The sequence below is a fragment of the Balearica regulorum genome, chromosome 6 (genome assembly GCF_011004875.1).
Source record: "Balearica regulorum gibbericeps isolate bBalReg1 chromosome 6, bBalReg1.pri, whole genome shotgun sequence".
NCBI classification, from domain to species: Eukaryota; Metazoa; Chordata; class Aves; order Gruiformes; family Gruidae; genus Balearica; species Balearica regulorum.
In genome coordinates this window covers 40,397,727-40,425,693 of record NC_046189.1, presented here as the reverse complement: position 1 = coordinate 40,425,693, position 27,967 = coordinate 40,397,727, and the positions used below count along the sequence as shown (strand labels likewise).

Genomic DNA, 27,967 nt, shown 5'->3' with positions numbered 1-27,967 from the left:
CTGCCAGGGAGCCAGGGGCAGCCACAGCTTCTCTGGGCACCCTGTGCCAGGGCCTCAGCACCCTCACAGGGAAAAGTTTCTTCCCAATATCTAATCTCAATCTCCCCTCCTGCAGCTTCAGGCCATTCCCCCTTGTCCTATCACTCCCTGCCCTTTCAAACAGTTCCTTTTCCTGAATTCAACTAGACTGAATATAAACTTACAGAAGCTCAGTATATTCATACTTACATTTTTTACTTTTTAACCCACCAGTATTCCCTAAAATGATAATATGCTATGATAACAGAGACATCTTAGACCAAGTCCTGAATACTGCTTTTCAGTAACAAGTTTGGGTGCTGGAAAAGCCCAAATTTGGTATCCCAGCTGTGATAACAATTCCCTGTCATCTCTAAGCATATCACAACTAGTCAGCGTGGGATTCAGCTTAAACGTAAGCATCCAACATCATCTAGAGAGCAGCCCTGAGGAGAAGGACTTGGGGGTGTTTGGGGATGAGAAGCTCAATATGAGCTGGTAACGTGTGCTGGCAGCCCAGAAAACCAACCATATCCTGGGCTGCATCCCCAGCAGCGTGACCAGCAGGTCGAGGGAGGGGATTCTGCCCCTCTACTCTGCTCTGCTGAGACCCCCCTGCAGTGCTGCGTCCAGCTCGGGGGTCCCCAGCACAAGAAGGACATGGAGCTCTTGGAGAGAGTCCAGAGGAGGCCACCAAGATGATCTGAGGGCTGGAGCACCTCTGCCATGGAGACAGGCTGAGAGAGTTGGGCTGGTTCAGCCTGGAGAAGAGAAGGCTCCGGGGAGACCTTAGAGCCCCTTCCAGTCCCTGAAGGGGCTCCAGGAAAGCTGGAGAGGGGCTGGTGACAAGTCCAAGAAGATACCTAGAAGTGTTCAAGGCCAGGTTGGGTGAATCTTTGGGCAACCTGGGTTAGCAGAGGGTGTCCCTGCCCACGGCAGGGTGTTGGAATTGGATGGGCTTTAAGGTCCCTTCCAATCCAAACCAGTCTGTGTTTCTGTGATCTCTGCTGTGCCTGGCATACAAAGACTAACCAGAGAGCACATGGAGCAGCAACTAGAGGCCAGGCAAGAGACAGACATTAAAAAGCACTGCCTGCTTACAACCAGGCACCTGAATGTGTCTTTCGATTCCATATCCCGTTACCCAAAAAGAACCCCACAAAAAACCCAACCCCCCCCAAAAAAAATCCCCTCAAAACAACAAAAACCCCACATCTTTTTTCTTTGTACGTGACAATAATATTGTAAAGAAAAGCTAACATTTTGAATGTGGACGTTAGAAATTCAAAGTGGTTTGTAAGAGCTATGTCATCTTAAATATAGTATTAAAATATGTTTAAATGGACATTTACCTCTATATTCTCGAACATAAAGATGTCTGGGCAGGTCAGTCACTTTTAGGGATCGATCATGTTTTTGATAATGTTACTTTTCACAGATTTTAGTGGAGGCTCAATTCTGTATTTAATCCTTAACTTCTAATCGTCTGCTAGATAAGATGTATACAAAACATCTATATAAACCATATGGTCCTGTGAAAACGTGGAACTGAACTGAATGAAATGCAAGCTCTTGCCTTTTCTGAACACATCTGTTGCTGTGGCTTCTGACAGGATAGCACCAAAAGGGCTCCCGCATAGGCAGGCCAGAAGGCAGGAAGCGTTTTGCACATGCTGTGCTAGGCTGCAATTAGCAGATTCAGAGGCCACCTGTCACGGGGCCGAGCGACACACAATTCCGGGGGACGGGCTGGGGGAAGCACGCCGAGTTTTTGGTAGATCTGAGGCATGCCCAGTTTCCTGTGCTGACAGCACTGAAGGATCTCCTTCCTTCCCTCGGTTCTTCTCAACGTACCTGTTATACAGGTCTCTGCTACCAGATTACTGGTCTTCTTGACATACATGATGGGGGACTTAGCTCCATGCTAACGTTTAGGGAATTTATTATTTGCAAAGTTATCCAAAGCTGGAGGACAAATCCAAACTTTTCTTCTCAAAGCAAGGTACTGCACACATCTAACTGAATTTTGTCTTCCTTTAATCTAAAGAAATCCCAAACAAATCATGTTGGGGCTTCTCTAATTACATAATCAAACATGAAATTTTTACTGTGACATTTTCAGTATTTGCAATGATGAACTTCTGCACTACACACAGAATATGACAGAAAATCATTATGCAAGTTCAGAAGCGATGAGCTTCTACCCTTTTTGGCACATTTTAGCTTTGATAGCAGTCAATTTTTCCCTCATTATAAATGGGAAGAGTAAAGATATCATGAAAAGGCCACTTAAAGACAGAACAAAATAAAGGAATGCAAATTTATATTGGGAGTTACACAACTGCCAAGAATGCTCAGAGCCTATTAATCTTCTGTTTATTACTTGTATGTTCTCTCTGCCTCAACAGTGCGTATGCAACACTGAAAACTTTGAAAAGTGTATTTTAAAAGCTGACTTTGAATACTGTGAGCATGAGTCAGACATAATTTACATGGCTGAAATTTCGCTAAATAACTTTGAAATTATACCACCATAAACCTTGTCAGGAATACTTATTTTCAGCTTCTTCATGTATTCAGTTACTGTAATCCTGAGCCCTCGACCAACGTGAATAAATTTAACATTATATTAAGAGTGACGCAAGGCTACCATCAGTCACTTTTTAAAGCACAGATGCAGAAGAGCGTGATCAATACAACAGCGCATAGGAAGTAAGTGACAGCGTTGAGAATACGGCTCAGCCATTTGAGCCCTGGACCTTTCACCACAGACCATATGCTCCCCTGGCATCCCAACACGTCTTTAACAACCAGACAACCTTTTCCCACACTAATTTTGTTTAGCCAGACTGCTCCAAACACACCTCCTTTTTTCAATTAGCCACACAAACATGAGAAAGTGGTCACAGGCCCCTGATGTCTGTTAATGACGTGCTGAAGAAAAGGGCTGAAAACTCAAAAAGACTCTGCCTTCTGGAAGATCCAGTCAAGCTTGTGGGTTGCAGCAACACGGAGGAAAATGCTCAGAAGGAATTTGCATCGTTATCTCTCACACTAAGTCCTCTGAGCCTCGTGCATCACGAAACACCATTCCTCTTGCATGCTGCCCCGTCTGCTCATGCCCACTGACATCAGAAAGGGCCACGAAAAAAGCTGTTCACAGCCTAACAAATGCACCCAGTGCTGCAGATCACACAGCAGGGGCTTTCAAGAAGAATCAAAGAGAAAGAACTTCCGTCCCTCTCCAAAGGAAGACTGAAGGCTCCACTACTCCTAGGAAAGTCATGGAGATGTGACAGGGATCCATTGCCCTCTAGTGAGGTGTGGACACCATTCAGATGACAAATTTTTATTTTTTTAAAAAGTTATTCTCATGATAGGATAAGCGGGCATAGTACTTACCTATAAGGAGAGGAAATAAAAGATATTTGTAAAGGATGAGTTGGCTTCTCGAGACTTGAAGAAAGGGCAGAAAACTTTTTTTTTTTCCTTTTTAAAGAACAGACATGTTTTATTATCTACTGTAAGGTAACAGTAAGCACTGGTCTCAAAGGCAGGCAGTCAGACTTGTGGAGATTAAAGTTCTTCGTCTGATGACCGTTCAACTCTTCTGACAAACTCAAAGTCCATTCAAAATATGACCAATTCTCTATGCATTGAAAAAGTAAACCAACGTGCATTTGGGTTGGGTTATTTTGGGTTGGGGTTTTTTTTTTTTTTTTTTGGCAACCTACATTGACCAACCTCTATTTTGATACTGGGATTTCATATTTTTGTCCTTTTAAATAAGTTGTATTTATTGGTGTACAAGATTACTTGTGAAATTACGCAGTGAAGACCAAGATTGAAAATATGTTAAAATAAAAAACAGTGGTCTACTTCAGTATCCTAAGCACCAAAAAAGCAGTATTCATTAAAGCATTAATTTCCAGAGATGTAAATAATCTTACTTTGAGACTAATTTTTTTTTTCAAACTATGTTGATATCTGATATTATTTAGACAGCACAGTGACAACCATGCAAAACGTATTCAGCTTTGAAAGTCTTTTCCTTAGATTTAGATTCTATTCATTAAAAAAGTCCTGAATTGTCCTTTCTTACTCTATTTGTAGCACAGAAATGATAAAGAACAGCAAAAGTTAGCCTTAGGATTTTTTGCTGTTAATTCTTCTCTTGAATACTATGATGTGGGTAATTACGATATACATACTTGCCGTACTTATTTCTCATTGCATGCAAACAACACTCATTCCTTCAGTCATGTAACTAGTCGTAAAGTGAAAATTGGTATATGACAATTACTTAAGTATTTTTTAAACTGATATCTTCATAAACAGTTGTTACATATGTAGACCAAAAAAATTAATTGCTGAACAATGAAGGATGATTGTACAATGGCTAGACACGGCTGATAAATCCCACTCTTCAAAGATTAAATTAGATATTTATAATAGCAAGAGGACACACTTACCATAGTACCTTCTAAAATATCTTTTTTTAGACTATAGTTCAGGACAGAAATAACAATATAATCTAGTGTTCAGAGACTACTGCAGCAACAGACTTCTAATCCCAACTCCAACACTGACTTGAACAAGTTATTTAATCTCTCTCAGCCATCACTTATCAAATGACTTATTTTTTTTCTTTGACTCTTAAGTCACTATGAGGCTGCACAAATAGATCCGACTTTGAAACCATTAAAAAATAATCTATAAAAGATAAAAACCAAATTAGACACTTGGAAGGTATCATAAAATAAAATAATTACAGCAAAGGATAACAAACTAAGCATATCAGGATGGGAACTGGAAAAAAATCCATAAAACAGACTTTAATCACTGTTGCTATCTTGTATTTGTGTTTAAAAATAATAATAATAAAAAAAAGAACAAAGTGAACATGTTTGGCTCTCACAGCTAACACCAGGAACAAACCTTTATCTATATTTTTTCAGGTAACAAAGAGAAACCCATTATAAATGATGAAAAACATGGAAGTTGCTTCTCATTTCAGCCAAAGATACCACAAAGAAGACAAAAGATCTAGAGAATTAAGTGTAAGAAACATTTACAAGCAAGGTACTATGGTCAACACTAGCAACTAATACCTTATCTATCCCAGTCAAGCAAGAACTGGAACAGGCTCCCCCGGGAAGTGGTCATGGCCCCAACTCTGTCAGTGTTCAAGTAGTGTTGGGGTAATACTCTTAGATACACAGCTTAACTTTTGGGTTGCTCTGTGTAGAGTCAGGAGTTGGACTCGATTCTCGCAAGTCCCTTCCAACTCAGGATATTTTACAATTCTGTCATCTATCTTAAAAGCACTAGCAAAAATCATGACATCTAGAAAAGTGTAGGCATTAGTCAGTGAGGAAGTGAAGCTGCTATACCTACTCATAGATTTTTCCAAACAGTATGAAATGGAGATGTTTGTCTAATTTTCATTTTGCCTGCAGTGCCTGAAGAAGGAGAAAAACCCCCTCAAAACTGTTTTTTCCCCTGGTGTTGCTTTTCCATTCAGTGAGGTTTGAAGCAGAAGCAATGATTCTGTTTGTATTCCTGGAAACTCTACATTGCATTGGCTCACATTTTAAAGGTTATCTTTAAAACCAAAAGAGTTCAAAATTGATCTTTACAAGCTAATATATACTCCTTCATGGATAGGGCTTAAGCTCAGGAGAAATTCCACTATCTGAAAAGAGGGAATAAGCAAGTACTGGTTTTGAGCTCATAGAGCTTCTACTCACTTGCCCCTGCTTCCTATCCCCCATTTTTTTGCCCTGGCATCCCAATATAATTTGGCCACTATGAATTTTAACATTAGCACTGTTTTAGTATGATTTTTGTCATATAAAGTATCATCTACATAATGTTTAATTAAACACGTGACTACAGACAAGAATTGAGATTTCCCCATTCCCATATTCTACAAAATTATTCCTCTACTGGCACATCAGGATAATTTATGAAAACTTACAGTCAATTTATTCCCTGTGACACTGGTAAACAAATTAATATAGAATTTAATTGCCTTTGTCTCTTCAGGTCAGAATTGCCTTTTAGTGATATTTATCTGAAATTATGATCTACAAAGAAAATAAATTGTAAATCAGGTTATAAAATTAATCATATTAAGAAGTTGACAACTGTCACAACTATTAATCTAAATTTTACTTCTCAGGGAAGAGGCAGACTTGAACAAATATTTCTGCAAAGAAGGCTGTTTTTATGCTGTCTCATGTTTCCTGCAGTATTGTACTTGCATACATTTTTCTAGATTTATTTATTTATTTATTCATTGCATTGGTATAAACTACTCTTCATCTTTCTTCCAGAGCATACCAGAAACCCTTTCTTAAGCAACCTTTTTCCTACTGAAATACAAAATAATCAAATCTTCATAACACCTGATTCATAAGTAACATTGAAAAACAAACAACTGAAGTAAAAAAAAAAAATTCCTTAATCATTATTATATAATGCATACTGCCTCAGCAGTATTAGTACAAATCATCAAAAAATCCTAAATACAAGTATTAGTGTACAAAACTAACAATAACCCATCTGGCTTGCATTATCTAAAACAAAGTTTGTATCATGGTAAATTGAAAAATTATGACAACGTGAACTATGCATTCCTGAAAGACCTATACATTTTCAAGATTCCTATCTGTTTAAAACATATCTTACAGCTATACTGAATTACACACAAAAAACTATACAGGTATAAAACACCTCTGCTCAGACATTTCCTCTGTGAAGTACCTTTAGCAGAAAAAAAAAAAAATTAAAACCTGTCTATTTTAAACAGATGATACAAATAAGGAATGAATACCCCAAACAGGACAGAATTAGGTTTTAGGTTATTATTTTTACATGAAGGTCTTCCCTTCTTATTTGCTTATTTTGAGACTTACAGTAATAGAAATGCATTTGAATCTGGAAGCGAGAGTTTATTTTCTTTAAGGAAAAAAAAAATGTGCAGACTGGAGGATGGGAAAGGAAGTAGGCAAAAAGAAGGATGTCTGGATATTTGCCACTGTGAATATGAATGGACTTCAGTAAAACTTAGTTATTTTTGCCTAGAAATGTTTTTTCTGTTTAGGACATAGTTACCATACCCTAGAATTACCGTGGATTACACGCATGGGCACGAGAAAGGCATTCTTCGGCTTGGGACTTGCACCCAGTCTTACGAGAAGACCATGCAGGGATATAACAATCCTGACCATATAAACCAGGACAGCTCAGGCTTTCAGACAGATGGACATATGCTAAGATAATGACATAATTGACATCTTGTAATTAAATACTTTATGAACACATGCATTCACACTAATTTTCCAGTTTCCTAAAACCAGAAAAGCCTTATTTCTTCTACTTACTAAACTCAGGAAGAATCACAGCAATAAATTCCCAGTGTTATCAGAAAAAGCAGCAAAAAGCATTTTGCTCTGATCTAACACTCCATTCACATTTACTGTCCCTTCTTTGGGGTGGGAAAGGAGAAGAGGGAGGACTCACTGGGTAGAGAAAATCAAACTTCAGGTATGCCTACACTGCTAACACAAGGGTGTAACTACAGACAGACAGACGTGACCTAGTTTTAGTCTCACTAGCTTGGGTACAAATAGCAATGAAAAAGGCAGAAGCAAAAGCGCCTGTGAGAGTGGCTAGAGCATGTTGAAGCCTGTTCTGCTGCAGGTTTACTCCTTTTTGTACCCAAGCTAGTTTGAGTATGTCTAAATATGCCGCAGTCACACCTCGCAGGCCCACAACCGAGTTATCTGTTGCTATCTCTTCTCCCAGTAAGCAGATGACCATTAAAGAAATACAGACCCCACAGAAGCACTGCAGAGGTGGACTTCTGGCAGACGCACAACAAGGTAAGCTACACACTTCCAGGCTGGCATGCTTCTTAAAGTCACTTCAGCACTTGACTGAAAATAGGAGATCTGTCTCCTAAAGGCTATGTCTGAGCTTTTCTCTTCCTATTTCCTTTTGAGACAAGGCTCTCCTCTCCATGAACTAGCTAGAGCACTGACAAAAGCAGAAAGTAACTGGCAGCTTTTTTTATTTTTTTCTTCTTCTCTCCCATCCCCAGCAATGATCCCATGCACGAAACACGTAATTGCTATCTCCTACTGATGAATTGTGTACTGACAAATGGTAAAGAATGCCAAGATGCTTAAGCCCTTCCCTTAAAGTATTAGTACAACGTTCAAGTTTCTGGGCCAGGAAAGTCACGCAACTAAGAGAAGGAAAGATAACAGGGGAGGAAGAAGCCCCTTTCTCCCTTTAAAGTTTGGTAAGTTTATATAGCAAAAATGAAAATTTGTGCAATGCAAACTTCACTGTTCCTGAAGACATTATCGGTTGTTTGGGACAAAGCTCTCCTGGTTTACTTGTTCTGTCATCTTAATACCAGCATGGAAAAAACCAAAACTGGGCTAATGTGCTGTTACACCAAAGCCTTAGGAACTGTCTCTGTCTAGGGCATCTCTCTTGGAGGCTACAACAGCCAGAAGAAATTTCACACGGGCCAAATCTGAGACAACAGTTGTGCGATGGATTGACAGGGAACTGCCATGTTAACAAGCCAGCAATACATGGACTAGGGGAACAAGGCAGTTTTCAGGTAAATGATTCACAATAAACCCAGCACATATTCTTGTCCACATGGACTGAAAAAGTACTTGCAGTACCAGTACAAAAGAGTAAGGACACTTGATTCCAGTAATGACAGTAGTATTCATTTGAGTATTCGAAAAAGACAGCTTTAGGTAAATAAGTGATCCAGAGGAATTTTCATAAGGTATTTAATAAAACCAGAAGGTGGATCAATAAGGATTGCTTCATTAACACATCTGAACCTTTCCTCCAAAAGGAAAATATACAAACTACCAAACAGCAAAATCCCTCCAACGTTATTCCTTAGAGAGACAAGAGAAACCTGCTCAGGTATACTTCATCTCAACATCAGCTGTATTTACAAAAAGTCTGCATTCAGTCGTTCATTCAGTGGTATGTTTCCAGCTTAATAAGGGACCACTCCATGATACCAAGTAACAACTTTTTAGTTTAATTAGAAGTATGGCTATGGTTAAGAATCAGACACACCAGGTAATAAAAAGTAGCCGCCACACCTTCAGTTCCAGAAAGGTTCTGGCACAAAACTTTTCGGGCTTTACAGACTCATTTTCCAGACACACTTACAATGTCTCTTTCCTTTCCAAATTGTTGGGTCTTTATGACAAATTTGTATTTGTGTGTTACACAGTACTGAACATGACTGGTAACTGAAAAGTCTTGTCAAGATCTAGATGTATCTTGTCAGGCAATTACGTTACGTTATGACTCGGGGTGTTCAGAGGTGAAGTTATTTACCATCCACAACAGCATCGTGCCATGTTTGCATCTGGGCTTTGCTGCGGAAAGGAGGGCAACGCACACAGGATTCCGTGCAGCACCCACAACGTAACTGTGTTCCCTGTTAAGCCGGAGCACAGCCCACTGTCATGTTTTCTGCAACGTTAGCGTTCACCGAGATGCACGTGAAGAGGTCTTTTCAAGCACCTTAGACAAACCTGACTGACACAGAAAGCTAAGCCTTCTTTACCTGTGAATTTACAGCCATCACAAGTCAGAAGAACCTACTTCATCCTCTATCAGGAACATCAAAGACTTCTAACAGGTAGGTGAACTTCAGACACAAACAGTCTTGCAGAGTCTCTTAAAGAGAATAACACAAATACGTATGCTAGGTAATAAATACTAGGCTGGAAAACTTCCCTCCCGCTTTCTCAGTACTTTCTAATTCAAGTTCTAAACTCAGACATGCATTCTCCTCTGCATTTTCTTAGAACAGGCAACAGCAACTTCCTACCGCTTATATTCTCGACACAACTGTTTTGCTGTATCTGAACAGTACTACCCTGGGCAGTAGTTTTTTAAACTGTGGGGGGGGTACCCTGCCATCATTTTGTACGTGCATCCTGCTTTAAGAAAACTTTTCCCTAATGCTTCTTCTGCAGTAAAAAGCTTTGGTTTTAGAAGGAAAAAATCCAAATTGAGACAACCTACTTTAATGCCAGAAAAACTTCTTGCACTGTACAGAAAAAAGGCAGAGATGAGTAATCTACTGTTTGTAAATATCCATCAATAAAGTAAGAAAATGTGATATTACCACTCATCTCCTCCATGACTGGGACAACACAGATACACTCAGACTTGATCACTGAAGCCCAGGAGGTGTTCGGGTGATGCCAGTAAGGTTCATTATCCTGGGTACACGCTAAGACAGCGCATTCTTCCAGGTCCAGAGCAGCCTGGGGCATCTTCCTTGCACCCTGCTGAGTGGTGAGACACGCCAGAAGCTTTGGCTGTCTTCCGGAACAGGCTAAGGATGTCCTGGAATACAGGGCAGCTAGAGGGAGAAGTACCAAGGAGGTACCTGTAGTGCCTGGTTTGAGACACATGGATGGCAACGTGGAGACTGCGCTCCCTAAGAGCCGATGGATGGAGAAAGGCTGCGGCTTAGAGGACCCGGCTCCTAACCTAAGTCCTTGTCAATCAACTACTAAACCCAGGTTTATCAAGTGAGGTTTCATTCCAAAATTACTGCTAACAAAGCAGGTTCTAAAGAAGGACAGTTCAGGAAAAGCACAAATTATTGATGAGTATGGATATTACGACTTTTGCAGCACACAACTGAACCATGAAATATCCCACATCCTCTCTCCCGTCTTCCCAGTGTCCAGAAACAGCTGCAAAAATTCAAGTTTTTAGAGGAAGATTTCAGTGTTTTCTGGGGGAATGGAGAGGATAGGCATTATTTCCCCAAAATCCTGTTTACAGATGATCCTAAACTTACACAGCAAAGCAGTATGTTGATCTCTGCTTTTGTACACTAAGGTTTAATGCAACATTTTACATTGAGTTTTGAATAACTTGTGAGAACAAACCAAAACCAAGTTACATTTATCCTTAAATGATGAATTCATCACTGTATTATTATACTTCTATATTTACTACACTGCACATTATATTATGAAGGCACAAAGCAACCCCAAGAAGATAACGTGCCAAGAGCAGAAAGCATGCATACCAAACACTGTCAGTTTGCTGCAGGAACAACTTTCAAGCATCAGGAGCCTCCTTGCAAGCAATCGCTCACCTTCACAGCAAGAGTCAGCTCAAATTACTGCAACAGCGAGCTGCTAACAGTTACTTCACTTGAGTTACAATACTCAGGTTAGCCCCAGTAAGCAAAAACAGAGTCAAAAATTGGAGCTCAGAGTAGTTTGACTGGCAGCTGATGAATTTTGCTAATAAATGTAAATCGTGCTAACTTGATATAGCGCTTGTGGTTGAATTCCCATTTAGAATATGTCAATAGCTTTACTCACAGTCATGTTTTGCCCCAGACTTCATATCATCAACAGGAAAAATAAAAGCATGTACAAACACGTGGTTTGTATTAACGACATTTGCGTAAATGAGCGTGTGTAATTTGATACATTAAAGTATTCCTACAATTTCTACAATGGCCAAGATGTTCCAACCTTCCTATCTGCTCATTATTCCCCTAATCTTCTTATGTTGAAAATTAGCACTGCTTAAATACACCTTTTCACCATTTTGCATGATCTATATGAATCAACTGAACTCCCAATTGTCTATTCTACAGCCAACCATCAAGAGTAACATGCCCAAGAGCTAGTAAGAGTAAAGATGAGTCTATGACTTTGGGAGAAACATCAGAAATATGTATTTGTTTACTTAAAACACAAACACAGGCTGATCATACTGCTGTACAACACCAGAAACGCTTCTAGAAACCGAAGAGCCTCTTCTGTGCGGAAATGGCAAGTCGAGATATTCCTTCTCTTCCCACCACTACTACGGGCAGTTTGAGAGATTCCTCCTTGATTTCTAAATATAGACCTCATGATCAGATTCAGCATGATATGTTTATGAACAGGAGCAGTACAATTTCAGACTGGAACAACAAAACAAAATACAGAACAAGTCACAGTACTCCTCTGAGTCCTCTTTAAGGTCACCACCCATGGGGACACAACCCAAGAAACTGAGTCATTGAGCCTAAAGAACAACCAGAACAGATGCAGTCAGAGCTGCAAATGAGCAAGTGGTAGCTGTAATCTTTATTACGATGGGGTAAAATAGGGGAAATGACTTCCAGTTCTTGAACTATAAACAGTTATGAGGGATCTTACACGTATCAAGTCAGATGTCCTTAACTGCAAAGGTATTAATAGCACTATTTTCCTGATTTTCTCTGTAGCAACTACGGTGGACTCAAAGCAAGGGCAAATAACAAATACATTACTATTAGTTGATTTTAGGAAGTTTGCATTTATTAAAAACCCCTAGAAAACAAAAAGAAAAAAAACCAACCCACAAACCAGATTTACAGGTCTAGCAAGTATTACCGCATATTTCTGTAAACTTCCACACTCCTTGTAACTCTATCACACTGGTAACTTAATAGTGGTATATAGTTATTAGCATCAGAGGAGCGTCTCAGACTGAATACGTTCAGTCACAGAATTAAGCGAGGAAGAACCCTTAAGCCATCTGTGTTTGGGCTCCTCACCCTGAGCAGCCTCACCAGGCTTGGGGAGCTTCAGCAGGGAGAATGACTTCTGCTGGCCTATCTCCAAGTCCTCGTTTGGCATCCTGCTAACCTTACTTTTCCTCATTTCTGTTAGATTCAGTGAAGTTCCTGAGCAGAGGAGTTTACTAACCCTTTGTAATCCCCAATAAACAGTTCAATCATTAACAGCATTAACAATCTGTGTATCACACAACAAATCATTTATGACCCTCCTTTTTGTCTTCCCTCACTGGTTGCAGCTTTTCACCTTTTCTGCTTCTGTTGGTGTCTTAGTTCAGTTGAATTCTTTGTTCATTTATTCCTTCTGTTGGGGGTGGGGAAGAATCAGAGTATTTTTCAGTTTGGAGATAAAAAGAATCCTTTTGTTCTGCTCGGATTGATATTTTATAAATTCGGTACGCTCTCCCTTCCGTATTTATTCTGGCCTTATAATCCAAAATGGTCAGAGGACAAACGGTCCTTCACAAGATGCTCCCAAACCCCTACGGCAAAAATTTAAGATATCACTTAGTTAAAAATAGAAACTAAGGTCTAAATTGGTAGATTGTATCATTGATCTGGGCCCTTTTATCTGTGCTAGAAAAGCTGTAGAATATATAAATCTCATGGAAGTCTCAGTGCAGAAAAAGTCACTGTTCTAGACTCCTTGTAGAATTTCTCCAAGGGCACAATTTTACATCCAGTTTTGTTTTACTACATTGTTCTAACTATGAACTCACCAGTGGACAAGAAACTGGAATACTTTTCTGTGTACTTTTGGTAAGTTTAATGCTTTGTTATATTTTAATTGGCTTTTTGGAAAATACAATGGCATTAATTTTTGTAAGAAGAATCAGGAAACTGCACCCAAACTTCTCATGTCATTATTGAAAGGTCTACTGGCTTGTCGTACCAGCACATAACAAAATAAACCAAAGGCTATACAAGATAACAGCACAATCTCCTTATCACCACACTGGCTTTCTTCCTTCTAGATCTTCATGCAAGGCAAAGATACAAATCTAAAGTAGTGTTACTTGCTCACCTTGATCCATCCCACAGTTGCACCCACCTGAAACGTGCCCGCGTACAGCAGCATCTTCTGTCCACTTCAGATTAAAACAATTACATATACACTTTCTGCGGTGCAGAGCACAGCATGACACAGCAAAGATCACACTGGCTTAACAGCATTCAAATGGCAGGTTTTTATCTTGAAATATGAAATGCACGTCATCCTGTGACTGCTAGGTTTGTAATAAAAGCATGGCCATACCAGGAACTCTGCAGTACTTGCTTAAGTGTGAAGTAAGCAAAATCTTCTGAAAGAACACTGGAATATTCCTGTTAAGAATCATGTTGTTCAGAAAGTATAGGTCTACCACTGCCTAAATAAATCAGTCGTAGGTTTTCCCAGCTGCATGAAGTTGTACACTATGCCAACACAACCTTGTTATATTTGCTACTGGAAAAGAGTTAAGAGGGCTATCCAAGAACTGTTACCTAACAGTAATCTTCACAAGTGAAATTTCACAAAGAGATAAGAACACGATTAACCCAGAGAAGACCATCCTCTCCAAAACCAGCTATGACTCAAGATATATTTGTTCTATTTGTCATTTGTCAACTGCTCAACAAATTGCGTATTGAATGTGACATATTTAATGAGCGTCTCCATGACCGCAGAAATGACAAGTTCCCAAAACATAAGGTCTGATTCCCAAATTATTGCAGTCTCGATAGCGTCCACCTGCTTTCAGGCTGTTGTAGTATTTCTCATTTCCCTGGCTAGACACAGGACAAGTGGCATACTCTCAGAAAAGTTCCATGTATGACTGACTGACTTCATATAAGTTCTCAAGTATTCGTATCTGTATGTTTTCATCTTGTTTCAATTGCCTTGCATCAGAAGCCAGTTACAGAATCTACAGAGTTCTCCAATCTGCCATAAGAACTCCCCTCTGAGAGGAGTCAGTGCCTCCCAGAAGTCCGAAGGGGTTGGTGGAAAGCTGTCCATAATTCTCTCCAAATCTCTGGTTGTAACCTGGTGGAACAACAGTTCAGCCCCAAGTGAATGCAGCCCATCCTGCAGTGGCAGAATTGGCGCTTGGCACTGGCTAGGAAAAGGCAAATGTGAAGAACATAATTGAATCAGCTGTACCTTGGCTTAAAAAAGGTGATGGCAAATACTCATGCAAGAGGGCCTAAGGAGGACAAACAATCTTTTACAGTGTAATACTTCACAGGCTGGCTACAGCAGTTACAACTTCAGAAAGTTGAAAACAATAAAGTGCAACTGCAAGATACAGTTGTACACATCTGGGTTACAGACAGCACTGCTAAGGTACTGGGCTCTGCAAGCAGGATTTGTACGTGTTCACACTTGTGTAAGTCTTTGCGTAGGCATTTTCTGTAAGGTTATTATATGCTGATACCGACCCTCATTATCACAGGGGGTCAGTATCAGTCAAGCACCTAGCCAAGCCAATCCCACGCACCTAAAATAACAAGCAATTTTCTGTGAGAATGGCATCTGACTGAAGGATTATGCTCACGATACATGCAAGTCTAACACAAGTCTCAACTGGCAAGGACACAACTGATCTTACAGACGTGATAGCTTCAGCATGGCTTACGTGGCTCCACCTGCTCTACTCTTCAATACGTACACACCCCACTTTCTCTAGTGTACGTTCCAGAAGCATTACCAATCCACAGGGTTGGGAGGACAGCTAATATATATATACATACATATATATATTTAAAAAAAAACCCCAAAACACAAAAACAACAAACCACCTTGATGTCCTTTTGACAAATTAACTGCTGGAGACAAAGTAAAATCCAGTTCAGAAATCTCAATGAGGTGCAGAGCAGAACACCAGTGCTACAGGTGGGGCAATACACACGGCTAAATACCCAACTCACCTGCTAGAGAACTGAGCTGTCAGATTATGACGTGAACCCTTTGGCCAAATGACCCTTAACTAATTCTATTAATACTGCCCATGGCCTCAAGAAAGGAGCCAATTCTCAGTAAAATGTACATGGATGTGGATAGCAGCATGGGGATGAAAAACACTCCCCAAAACCAAACAGGTGTGTGAAGCGTTAAATTGCTTCAATTTGTCTGTTGTGTTGCTATCGTTTCTTCTTAATGATAAATTCACTCAAAAAAATAAATCCAAAAGCCTATTAAAATGTCTATTTCCAGACATTAGCATTCACTTTTTAATCTGCTTGCTCAAAACTCTCTCACACACTGTAGCTCAAGAGCAAGACGACATCTAAAGCAAAACCAGTTTTGAAACAGGCTAATATCTCAAATTTCCTTCATGCTGGTAGTTCAGCGTTCCCTTCACATCCTGTCCTTCGTTACCTACTGTTGGCTAAAGATAATCTCTTCCAGGCTTCTCAAATGCTGACACAGGAACCTCTGTGAGCACACTGAACTACTTCCTTTTCTCCTTGAAGAGATTTAATAACCTACAACTTTCTTCTGTGCCCTACTTGTAGTCTATCGTTTTCTTCCTTCTTGTATCAAATCTGCTAAAATAAAATTTTATAGAGTGTCAATTCAACAAAGGAAAAACTATAAAGTTAGTTCTGACGGCTCCCTTTCTCAAAAAATTTAATCAAAAAAAGAAAGAAAAGGAAAGAAAAAATGCTTTACCCTTGAAAAGATGAATTGAATAGCCTTAGGTATTCTATAGCTGTATTTATGAAAAAGTTTTTGGACACTAAACACACAACTCTCTACAGAAATGGGGAAAGTGTTTTGCCCAAGTCATAAACTTCTTTTTCCATGGCACAGATTAAAATATGCTGCACTCCACTGCGAGACATAAGCTCACCTCTCAGAGAGGTAGGAGTCCCATCTATCTCAAAGGAAAGTAGTGCCTCAGATAATACCAGCAAATGAAGTAGCCTCAAAACTAAAAAAAAAAAAAAAAAAAAAAAAAAAAAAAAAAGCCACATACATACATGCACACAAACATATGCTATTCAAATTTAGGAGAGCAATTATCTTCTCTACAGAAACATACAGTGTTCCCTCCAGACATTGTTTTAAAGTTCTCTTACCCAAAATGTGTTATTAACACTTAATATTGTAATGGTAGCACCAAATCACAGTACTCAATTAAAAAAAAATAAAATTAAAAAAATTAATAGATGACAGAATGTATGACTGTTACTTTTCTATGTAGAAAAGGCATTCTACTTTAAGATAAAGTAAAAAGTTATGGTGAAAGTCATGTAAAAGTAATGTAAAGTTCCCTGACTATAAATGAAAATGAGGCCAGCACATTTAACATCTCCATGTATTTCTTATTCATACTGGAATGTTGCAGAAATTTGTTATTTTCTTCATCTTTATCCAGCACAATTAAGTTTGATTTTAAATTTTGGTATTTTCTAATAGTGAGAAAAATCATCGAACAAGAAGGATTAATCTCTGATAATCTAGTTGCTGAGCATGTATTTATATTTCAGGCAGAACAGGCATTTTCACTTTGTTAGATTTTCCCCCAACCCCTCTGAAGTCAAACAGTCAATTGACCCGTGTATTACTGTATAAAATCTAAATAAACCCCCCCCAAATCCTCTAAAATCTGTTTTTCTAATTTAAAGCAATTATTTATTAACATATTATTCATCAAATGCTGAATCATGGGGAAAATGCATAAGTAACTCATTGCTACTTTGCAGACAATTTTATTTCAGCTGATTGAACAAATCCCTTTTTCTTGTTTTTGGCAGAACTGTATCAGAGTATTTATTTAAAACATTGTTGTACAGCTGTTGTAGTCTAGAGAAAAACATACATTGAAGTATTTTGGGACAGGTTTAGGGTTTGTTGTTTTTCTATTTTTTTTTTTTTAAAAGTCTTGAAAAGGAATGAAAAATTAAGTTCATTTCTTGTATGTGCAAAGATATTCCCTTGTAGCCAAGCTAAGAACCTAACATAGAATAACATCAGTAATTAGAATTTAAGCTATCCAATAGAAATTAAATTTAGAAATTAAGTTTTTCTCATTATAAGAAGTCTCTTCTACTGTTCAACCTAAATTATCACTTTTCTTGTTTTTATTCTTTACTGAACTATGTAAAATCATCCCCCTGTATGTGGTCCAAAATAATTTTCACAGAAGTCAATGAAAAAAAAAAAATAATCCCTCATTATTACTATTATTCTATACTACAGTAATACCAGGGCTCCAGTTCTGATTGACAAATAAACAGAAAAACACTGTCCATAAGAGGCACATAAAATAATTTAGTGAGTCATTGAATTCAAAGGGATCAGAGAATAATTCTTAAAATACAGACTGTTTAATGCTTACCAAATCAACACATCTGGTTCCTACTTCTGCTCAGGTTCCTCAAAAATTTTTGTTCCTATTTCTGTTGAAATACTTAAGCACTCAAAATACACAGAAACTGATGTTATTTAAAAGATACTGCTTTCCTCTCTAAAGTATACTGAATTTATTTCCCATGGCACAAGCCGTACTTCAGACCATTATCTCAAACTAGAAAATGCTAAAACATATTAAAGCTCCCGTTCAATGAAAAACATTTCTGGCTGTATTTAATGGCAGAATGTTTGTCCCTGTATACGTAACTCTAGAAATATTAATCAAAAAAGGAAGATGCAAGCGATTTAAAAAATAATTTTCATATTTTTATTAATTGTAAAACACACAGTTCTGGCTTTGTGGAATAAATTCATATCCTGAAAACTCTGAAGATAAGAGTTTAAAAAAAGAAGTTAAATTCTCTACCAGAATGCATTTGCTCAAGTGTAAAGCTAACAAATGCTAAAATTTTTGGCAACACTTCTGCATTTCTGAATCATTAGGTAGTCAAACTATTTTTTGATTTTGCTTGCACGATGTTGGATTAGAATAATCCATATAAATCAGTGGTTTCCCCTCACTAGGAATACTGTGTTTAGTTCTGGTCATCTGATGTCAAAAGGATGCATAAAAAAATAGAGAGGTTCAGAAATAAATAACAAAAATGACCTGCATGTACAGCAGTGGATTAGAATTGTTTACTCAAGAGACAAGTAAGAAAGAATATAGTCAAAGTAAACAAAATAATGGCGAGCCAGAGAAGGCATGCTGAGCATTTCAGCCACCCTTTTCAGAATATAATGATGGGATGCTTTTCCTAATGAAAACTTAAACATGTAGGTCTTTCTCAAAGAGATCTGTTTATGCTACAGGAACGGCAGAATTCTCCGATGCTTTCTTCCAACCAAGATGTGGAGTTTGCAGCCACAAGACGGAACTGAAGTAGGACAAAGAAGAAAAAGCTGAACTCAAGTCATGTATTTAGTTGCCTAGAGACTTAAGTCGTGGAAACCTAAACATCTAGGCCAAAGTCCTCACAGATACTTAAGCACTTCTTTCTACTGATACCAGTTATCATTTGAAAACAGTGGGGCTTGGTGTCCAAATACACCTGATGATCTAGGCTGTAAAAACTTTAAGCTCATCCAAGTCTAGGTAGCAACAGTGACAACATTATGAAATTATTTATATGCCTGACAGTAGTCGGATGCCTATTTATTTCCCTTTCCAAATCATCCCGAGACTCTATTGTATGTAAAGACTGTGAATAAGCAGCACTTTCTAGTTGATGCTGTGTGTGAAACTATAAGCCACAGGGCTTCATAGGGTGTCTTTGGAGCGGCTACCAGGTTTTTCCACCATCTTCCCTTCCCAGCACGTCTGTTACCGATCTCCTCCCCTCCACCATGGCAAATACTTTTATGCACAACCACATGGCCCTTGCTCCCCAAACGCCTCCCAGTTTTCGTTACAGCCCCGATTACCTCCGTAGCAGCCCCCCAGCCTTCATCTCTTCTCTTAACGCTTCCTTTGCCTCCATCCACTTCCCTCCTCGCTGCATCCCCCTTCTCTCCCTGCTGCCATTCACACCCCCGCTACGCTGCTTCGCTCCTGACCACCGACCTCTCTCCCCAGTCTGCTACTTCCTAACGCCTTACTACTTGTTTCCTTCCTACTCCCATACCACAAGGCCTCTCCAGAAGCTTTCAGTTATAATCCTCCTTTCTCTTATAGAGCGCAAAACACTATCTTCCCTTAAAATAAGTGTACCTAATGTTGAATACCACAGCGAAGAGCAGGAAGACTTATCCAAGGGCAGCACCTTGCAGCTTCAGGGAACTTGCCTCTCCGGTGAAACAGGCTTCACCATCCTTTGTTTGCACAAAAATAAAAATATTTCTACCTAGCGATGCGTTCTCTGAAGTTACAAGTTTATTTGTGGCATTCCAAACTCACTGCACTACTGACACACAGAAAAACGCCACCAAGTTGAGCATCAAACATTACTGCTTAGACCAACTAACAGTTAGTAAGATCTTAGGCATTTCTATTAAGGCAAAATAAAGTACGTGAGTAAAGCAAAAGTAAACAAGAGGAGAGTCTATGCAAATTGAGGACAGACAATTACGGATTACACTGGACAGGATTAACGCAGAGAGTAAAAAAAGTAATTATTTGCAAATTTTTGATCAACATACAGATTCATGTAACCTAATCCTAAAATACCACCTGTCTGAGGAGACCTCTAGTACACATGCTAACCAACTTTTTTCAGGACATTATGTAGAAGTCTCTAAAAAGAGTTTTCTTTCAAGACAACGACAACTGGAAATGCTTTAAGATATCTTCAATTTAAGGTTCACCAGTCATGAGCAATGAATAAGTTTACATTCACCACCATTATAATCAACATTTTCATACATTACATATGAATTTTGACTACTATCTACCAAAACAGAAAAAAGTATTTCATTTTTTCTATACTAGAAGCTCAGAAACGTTCTAGACATACAGACACTATAAATTCCAGTGCACACAAAGTACTGTAATTATTTATAATAATTAGCAAAAGCTGAATATTACCACTTTTTTTTACTGTTTTGTTAAATGCAATATTCAAAATCAAATTAATATACTTCCAGCAGTTCCACTATGGGAAAAGCATGTCTCAGGTTGTTGTATCAAACCCATAACTTAAAAAACTCACTGAATAAAGTTAAACTTATTTTTATTCAGCATAGGTCAATATTTGGAGAAAGTCAATTAACTGTTTTCAAATAAAAGAAAAAAATTGCAAACAACAGGTTCTACAAAGTTGTACATATACTCATTCTCTGCCAAAACAGCAGCTATTGCTCTGACAGTTATTATTTGAGAAAAACAATGCAGTTCCTACACACAGGAATACCTTTACTGGCATAAAGTATTTATTATTCCTTTTACATAAAAATGACTTAAAAGCTATTATCTTTTAATTTGCTCTTTATTTTGTAGTTCCAGGGATATGCTTCTTAAATTCTACCTCACCATGTGTCTGCAGATTCTTAGCAGAACTCTTACATCAGATAATGACTCGAGTTACAAAAAATGATTAAGACTGATTCATAACTGTGAAGTTTTTAAGAAAAGGAGCATGGGAAAAAGACTGGCAAACCCCACAAGCACAGGAAGAAAGCTAAATATGTAAGGTGATCCACCAGGAATCCACATACCAGCTGATTAAGAAAGTGCCTAACAGCCGGCTTTTGGGATCATGACATGGTTAGAACTGCTCATTCCCCAATTCCTTTGTGAAGTTAGAACTCATGAAAAACTCAGGTTTAGGGCTTGATCCAGCACCCATGGAAGTGAATAAATATTTTAGCACTGACATCAGTGAAAACAGATTAGACCTTTTATATTTTTTCCTTAATGTAAAGATTTCCTAAATAGATTGTTAATAAAAAATATCAAGAGTACAAATATTGTATTGATATTGCAAAAAAATTAAAATCACCTCACCCAGCAACGTTATAATACCCCAAATTACATGCCTAATACAAACCTATTTATCAAAGAATAACAACTTGGCCAAAGTGTGCTACAAAAGTTACAACAAATGTTACAAGAGTAATGCAACTTTCAGAAAAAACATCAACACTACCACAGTGAGCACTGCAACTTTATAGCTAGTACGCTCTGCACAGATGGACAAGTAATTTTTAGAAATGAATCATGCTGCAAATGATTTTACTAATTTTAAAACAGAGGTGAGGAACCAATAGCCTACAGGCCAGATATGGTTTGCTTCTTCAGTTCAGATGGCCTACAGACACATACGTGCTTTATTACTTAATAACATCAAGGCAGACTTCAAGAAAAACCACGCTTGTTTTAAAAGGCTCCAACAATTCAAATATTTTTAAATACATAATCCTTAAACCCAAATGTCAGCCTTACGTTTAAAGTAGTAAATGAAAGCTATGTTATTAGTTCACATTTTTTTTCCAACACACAAATTCTTGAGCTATTGTCAACTAAATATAGCACATTCTTGCTACCCTGAGAAGGTGGGACTTCACAGCCCTCAACATTTACATTATCTTAGTAGAGAAAAGTCAATGGTATTTTGAGTTTGGACAACAGCCTATGCAACGGTTGTGGTAGAAGAATTTTGATATCTGCTCCGATACAGAGGAACATACTCTACAGCCTTTATTTAGGACAAAACTTCCCCTGAAATCAATGAATGTTTTGCCTCAAGAAGATACAGTCCCAAATATAGATCTCTGTCTTTCATAGACAGCTTCTTTCAAAGTGCAAAGCATTTCTGAATCTGAACGTGTATGCAGGATTCTAAATATGAAGAGAACAACAAGTGAAAAAGAATTTCTTGAGAAAGAGAGAAATCATAGGCCACCACTCTACTTTCACCCTTTCTGCAATTATTTGCAGCTGCCATGAACATATTGATATTTAGTAAACTGAAGGCTACAGCTTTAATTGAAGTTTGACTGTTATAAACAGTTAGCTGCCTGGCTCTGGCCCGCACTCTAATACCATCAGCAGAACAGAGATGGGAAGCATAAACAAACCTTTTAACTAGATTACAGTTTCTAAAACGGCCAAGAAACCCTTCGGCAAAAACTCCTGTGTGACAAAATGTTAAAGGAGGAAAAATGTTTTGAAAGAGTATCTTTAAAAAGCCTAACCTTTCCTAAGTATGAATGGGAGTCTTCTGAGGAAAATGACTTTAAGTTTTCAAAGGGGGCTATCCTTGAGAAACACGGTCTGATCCTTCAAGAAAAAAAAAAAAAAAAGCCAGAAAACTTTAAAACAATTGGTTGCAAAACAAAAATATGTTTTCCAAAGGCTTTTTCTCTTAAGACTTCAAAATGAAGCAAGAAAAGTTATTGAACTTTGAAATAATAGCAGATCTTATATCATTTCACATTTCAAGTAGCCATGCTCAAGAACAACATAACAAACCCATGTTGCATCACCAGTTTATACCAACATGTCTACCTCTTAAATCTGATCCTTCTCACAATTTGCTTTAGCTGAGCTTCTTTCCCATAAAGATGGGAAGGGGACAATGTACCCCCCCTTCCACTCCCAAACCCGTAAAAGAAAAAAGGAAGTTCTGTTCTAAAAAAATCATGTGTGCATAAATATACACATGTCTATAAATATGTCTACATGTCTATAAATATGCGTGCATGTGTATACATATGTGTATATAAAAATATATGTGAGGTATACAGGTAAAAGCTTAAAGGACAAAGACAAACCCAAATGCTTTACACATTTTTATGAAGAGTTCAGTTTGCCACAACAGATAATCCTAAATAATGTGTTGGCAATGATCTACCAAAGCTTAAAAATAAAGTCTAAAATTGGCAAATTGAAATTTAATTTACATGTTTTTGAAATATTAGGCAGTTGGAGTAGAAAAATTAGCCTATCTGGATTTATGAAATGTAGGCTTACCTTCTATTTGGCCACTTTACTTTTCTCTTCACTTAGGCTGCATTTGTTATCCTTTGGCAGCGGGGTACAAGGCAACATTATTGCAAGCCTCTCTTTATCTAAATGTTGAGAATATCACCATTTGATCCAACAGGATTTGTTGTGCAAACAATTGACAACTGTTCTGGTTCCCTGACTTGGGAATTTTTCTTAGCAAGGCCATGCTACTGATGTGCAAACCAAGGGCCCCAATATTTAAGATGCTATTTACATTTCAGATTACTCCTTCTTCAGCAAGTCACCAAAATAATTTTGGATACAATGTCACTGAAAATGTAGACTAATCAAAAATTATGAGATTAGATATAATTTTGTTAATCCTGGGCTTCAATTTTACCTCATATAGGAATAATGTAATTAACATATTGCTTCTATAGGTCTTAGTTACCAGATATTGTGACAAGATAATAATTTTTAACATACTGTTTTCTGACTTTATTTTAAAATATTTTCTCTAGAATTAAGAAAAAAGAAAACAGCACACTGAAGAATTTAACCAGAGTGTTAAAGTAAATCCTTTCTTTTTTCTTTGATAAAGAAAGTTACTGGAAACCTAAAAAGTATTACCAGACATTTTACTGTTTCATTTTTTAAGTAAATGTAAAGCTCCTGAAACATAGCATTTTAGGAGAAAAAACCCAAACACACACAAAAAAACCAACCAAATAAAAAAAACAACCCAAAGAACAAAGTGATAAATGTATCTTGGGCATCTCCATCTCTCTGTATTTGTCCTCTACAATGTTTTTCTGCTCCAATCCAATGAACCAACACTCAAAGCCACCCTCCACGATTTGTTCCATAGTCATTCCCATGGGAAGGACAGGAGGTAATGAAGATTTTTTTGCAATGGGAACACCTGTCAAGCTGCAGATAAACTGAGACGATCAACTTCTTTCACAAAGGCCTATGAATAGCCACCTCATGGTAATGAGTGATTCCTGCTGCCATGTGCCAGATCAAAACAACAACTAAGAGGTAAAGGGCTCGAAATACAGATCTTCGGAGTCACGCAGTCACTTGAATTTTAAGTACTGTTTTAAAGTATCTAACTTTTACACTTCTTTTATATACTCCTGTTTGTATATACACATGCGCATGTCCATATAGCTAAACATATTTGTATATGTACTTGTACGCTTTATAACTTTGTAGTCTAAGTGGTTTTGACAAATTTTACCTCGATTTAAAAATAGTGCAAAGTCTGAACTCCTTTCTAGACGATTCATCAAAAAAATTAGGTATTTGGAATTTGAATAGAGGAAAGGAGTCAGCACTTCTTAATTTCTTAACTGCTGCTTTTTATTAGCATCCCACTTGGTTTAACTCTAGCTTTAATTTTTATCTGTCTCCAATGCTCTTCCAAAATTTTAATCCTAATATAGGCCTTGGTTCCTGTGCAGTCCTATTTGAAACTGACTGAGCAGTATTATTCCACCTAATAGTTCCAAAAATAATTACAAAGAAAAGGCAGTGAAAGCCTGTGGTTTCAAACATTCAAATACCTCTTTAAAAGAATAAGCAGGTCCTTAATGACATAAGAGCATTCAAAAATGTCTCCTGTATCTTTTTATTGCTGAAATCAATGGTAGCTTTGATACCCACCTCCACTGGGATAAACCAGAAACCAATACAGGGTCCTTAAAAAACAACCAAACAAAACCAAGTATACAACCAACCAAACACTCCCAAAAGAAAGAGGACTCCTCGCTTTTCAAAAGTTTTAACAGTATTTTTGAAAAGGAAGCTCAGTCACTTTCAAAACTTGTTTCCCAAGCCATTAATAGATGAGATTCTTCTCTTGCAAGCTGCTTTGTGCATGTGGTCTCTTAAGCCCATAGAAAGACACACTGACATTAGTGAGGCTCCAGATGGGCACGAGGGGCCACCCACCTGGTCCACTGCTTTCCAGAAGGGACATCCACGATAAGCACTCCCTGCTGATTCAGAAACTGATTTTGTAGTTACAGACCATACTCGAGGTACTGATCTTCCACATACGAGGAATTGCCGCGAGTAACAGTAGGAAAAAAAAAAATTTAAAAAAAATCTGCTGACAAACCAAATTAAATAACCCAGCTGAAAACCAAGGCATTCCATTTTTGAGTAGACTGTTACTTATGCCAAGATCTTCAGTGCTTTTTACAAGGAGAAAGACTGATCCCTCCACAGCCAAAGACAAACGCAAGGACTGCAAGCGAAGAAAAGTTAAAGTATTGAAAGTATTGCATCATAAAGATTCTCCTCAAACATCCGCCTACCTAGTCTAAATAGAAACTAACACATTCATCTACAAGGAAAGGTAAGACAGCAAACGGCAAGCAAAGACTGTTAAAGACAAATATAAGCCTGGCCTGAACAGTATCTGTATGTCTAGCATAGCCTACATTTTGCCATGGTAGGTTCCTTGCTAATTCAAAATAATCTTTCTGACCTAGAGTCTGGGAAGCCACTAACCTGGAATACACGGAAGTAATTATTAATTTTGGCTCAAAATCCCAAATAAAAATGTATTGTCCTTTAGTTATAGCTGTTGATAACGCACAGTCTTCCTTAACACAGGCTGAGTCAATCCTTTCAGTTCTTGGAAGGCTGTTGTGAGAGCAGCCAGAAGCCTTCCCTACCCAATCCCCCCAAACTAGCCTATGGAAACAAAGGTTTTATTAGTAATTTTATCTCTAGGATTTAAAGTAAGAGAAGACCCTGAATTATTCTGCCCAGCTCTAGAATTCTGTTTGGGTATTTTACTGAGCAATCATATTAAATCAAATCATACCTATTTTTAACACTAAACCACAAAGAAATTAAAGTGTTAAATCCCCGTAATAAATATTACATCTCATTAGCTGTAGGCCATGAAAGTTGCAGGCAGATACGCAGCACTATATACATTGAGAGCGTAATCCTGAAGCCACTATAGGTTTCCATGTACAGATGAAAGTATCAATGGTATCTCAGGTTGAGAAAGGAAGCATTGTCATGAAGAAAAAAAAAAAGAGAACTGTGTCCTTTACTCCTGGACGGTCTTTTGCTGTCCAACTCTTGCCCATAGTAAACTAAAAGGCGAGTCATGCGTTTAACAAATGGGTTTTTATACGTGTATCTGCCAACGTTGACAATGATTATCGCCATGGAATTTTTTCACGCGTTTAAAACAGAAGTAATCTTGGGTTTACTAGCTAACAGAAAACTAATGGCAAACTATTAGAAAGAACTACAGTTATGCCTGCTACCTTCAATTCTTCTTCACAATATTGCTAAGTCCAACTACGTTTTTCTGTCATTCTTTCCAACCCATCAAATTACGGCTTTCTCAAACTCTTTCCAGTTTGATCACAAAATTGCTGCTTCACACAAGACACATACATACAAATTAGAAATGGGAGACACCAAAGCATTTCAGGAGAGCTCTTTTTTGCGGGTATCCTTCCAGCGTGAGGCAGTGATGACACATGCTCTCTGCTGACCACCATTTAATCGTGATGCCCCATTGAAATACGTACTCATGGCCTACTTCATGGTTCAGCATGCTCCACAGTACTTAACAAACTAAGCACTCAAACCGTCTTTTTAAAATTATAGAGGGCATAATTAAGCTCCAGAAATAAGCAGACAACAGCAATTTTAATACAAACATTCTACTTATGTAGAGGACTCTTATTTCAACTTGGCATTAACGCCCAAACTCTTCTGGATTCTTGCAAATCTCTAGAAGGCTTCTTCCAATATTTCCTTGAGTTAGGCATTTAGTTCGCCCCTTTACGTTTTAATCTATTTCAGACACCTTGACACATAACTTTCCTTTTAATCAGCAGAAAAAACGGTCAGATCAGCCTACCAGTGGTACCTGACCTAACAAACCAGCAACATCGCAAGCGTGGATGGAGACATTTGGCCTTCCCAGCAGAAGGCCATGGAAAAACAGATCACGACACACATATATTTGAGCAAACCATTGACCAAATATAGCCAGCCACCAACGATAACCACGTACTGCCATCAAACGCGCAACACCGATCCCGATCTTGCAAGCGTTGACGTTCGTCAGGAGTCCAGTTCTTGGACTACCCCTGGAAGTTAAGCTCGCCAGCGGGTCTTTGTACAACCAGGGCCTTAACGACCGCAGGGGCTTGAGAAGTCAAATTAACGGCATGAAACCGCCGCAGAGAGCCCAACCGGGGGGGGGAGCAAACCCCGAGGGCTCCCCAGCACCCTGGTGTTATTTCAGCCACCGAGGTAAACACTTTCGGGACGAGCCGGGGCTCAGCACCCACCGGAGCCACCCCGAACTTTCCTCACAACACCGCGCCTCCAGCCGAGGGCCGCCCCCGCCGGCATTACCTCCCCCCCCCCCCAACCCCGGACCCGGGCAGGGGGGCCTGAACGAGCAGCCCCCGGGGCGGCGGGCAGAGGAGCGCGGCCGGGGCCGGAGCATCACCCGCTCCCCGGCGACAACAAA

The 27,967-nt window shown here is 38.6% G+C and overlaps 1 protein-coding gene across 8 annotated transcripts in view; it reads right to left on the bottom strand.

Moving 5' to 3' along the window:
• MBD5 (methyl-CpG binding domain protein 5) overlaps positions 1–27,967 on the bottom strand; it is a 144,648-nt gene that overhangs the window by 116,026 nt on the left and 655 nt on the right. The gene's annotated exons all lie outside the window — the stretch shown is intronic.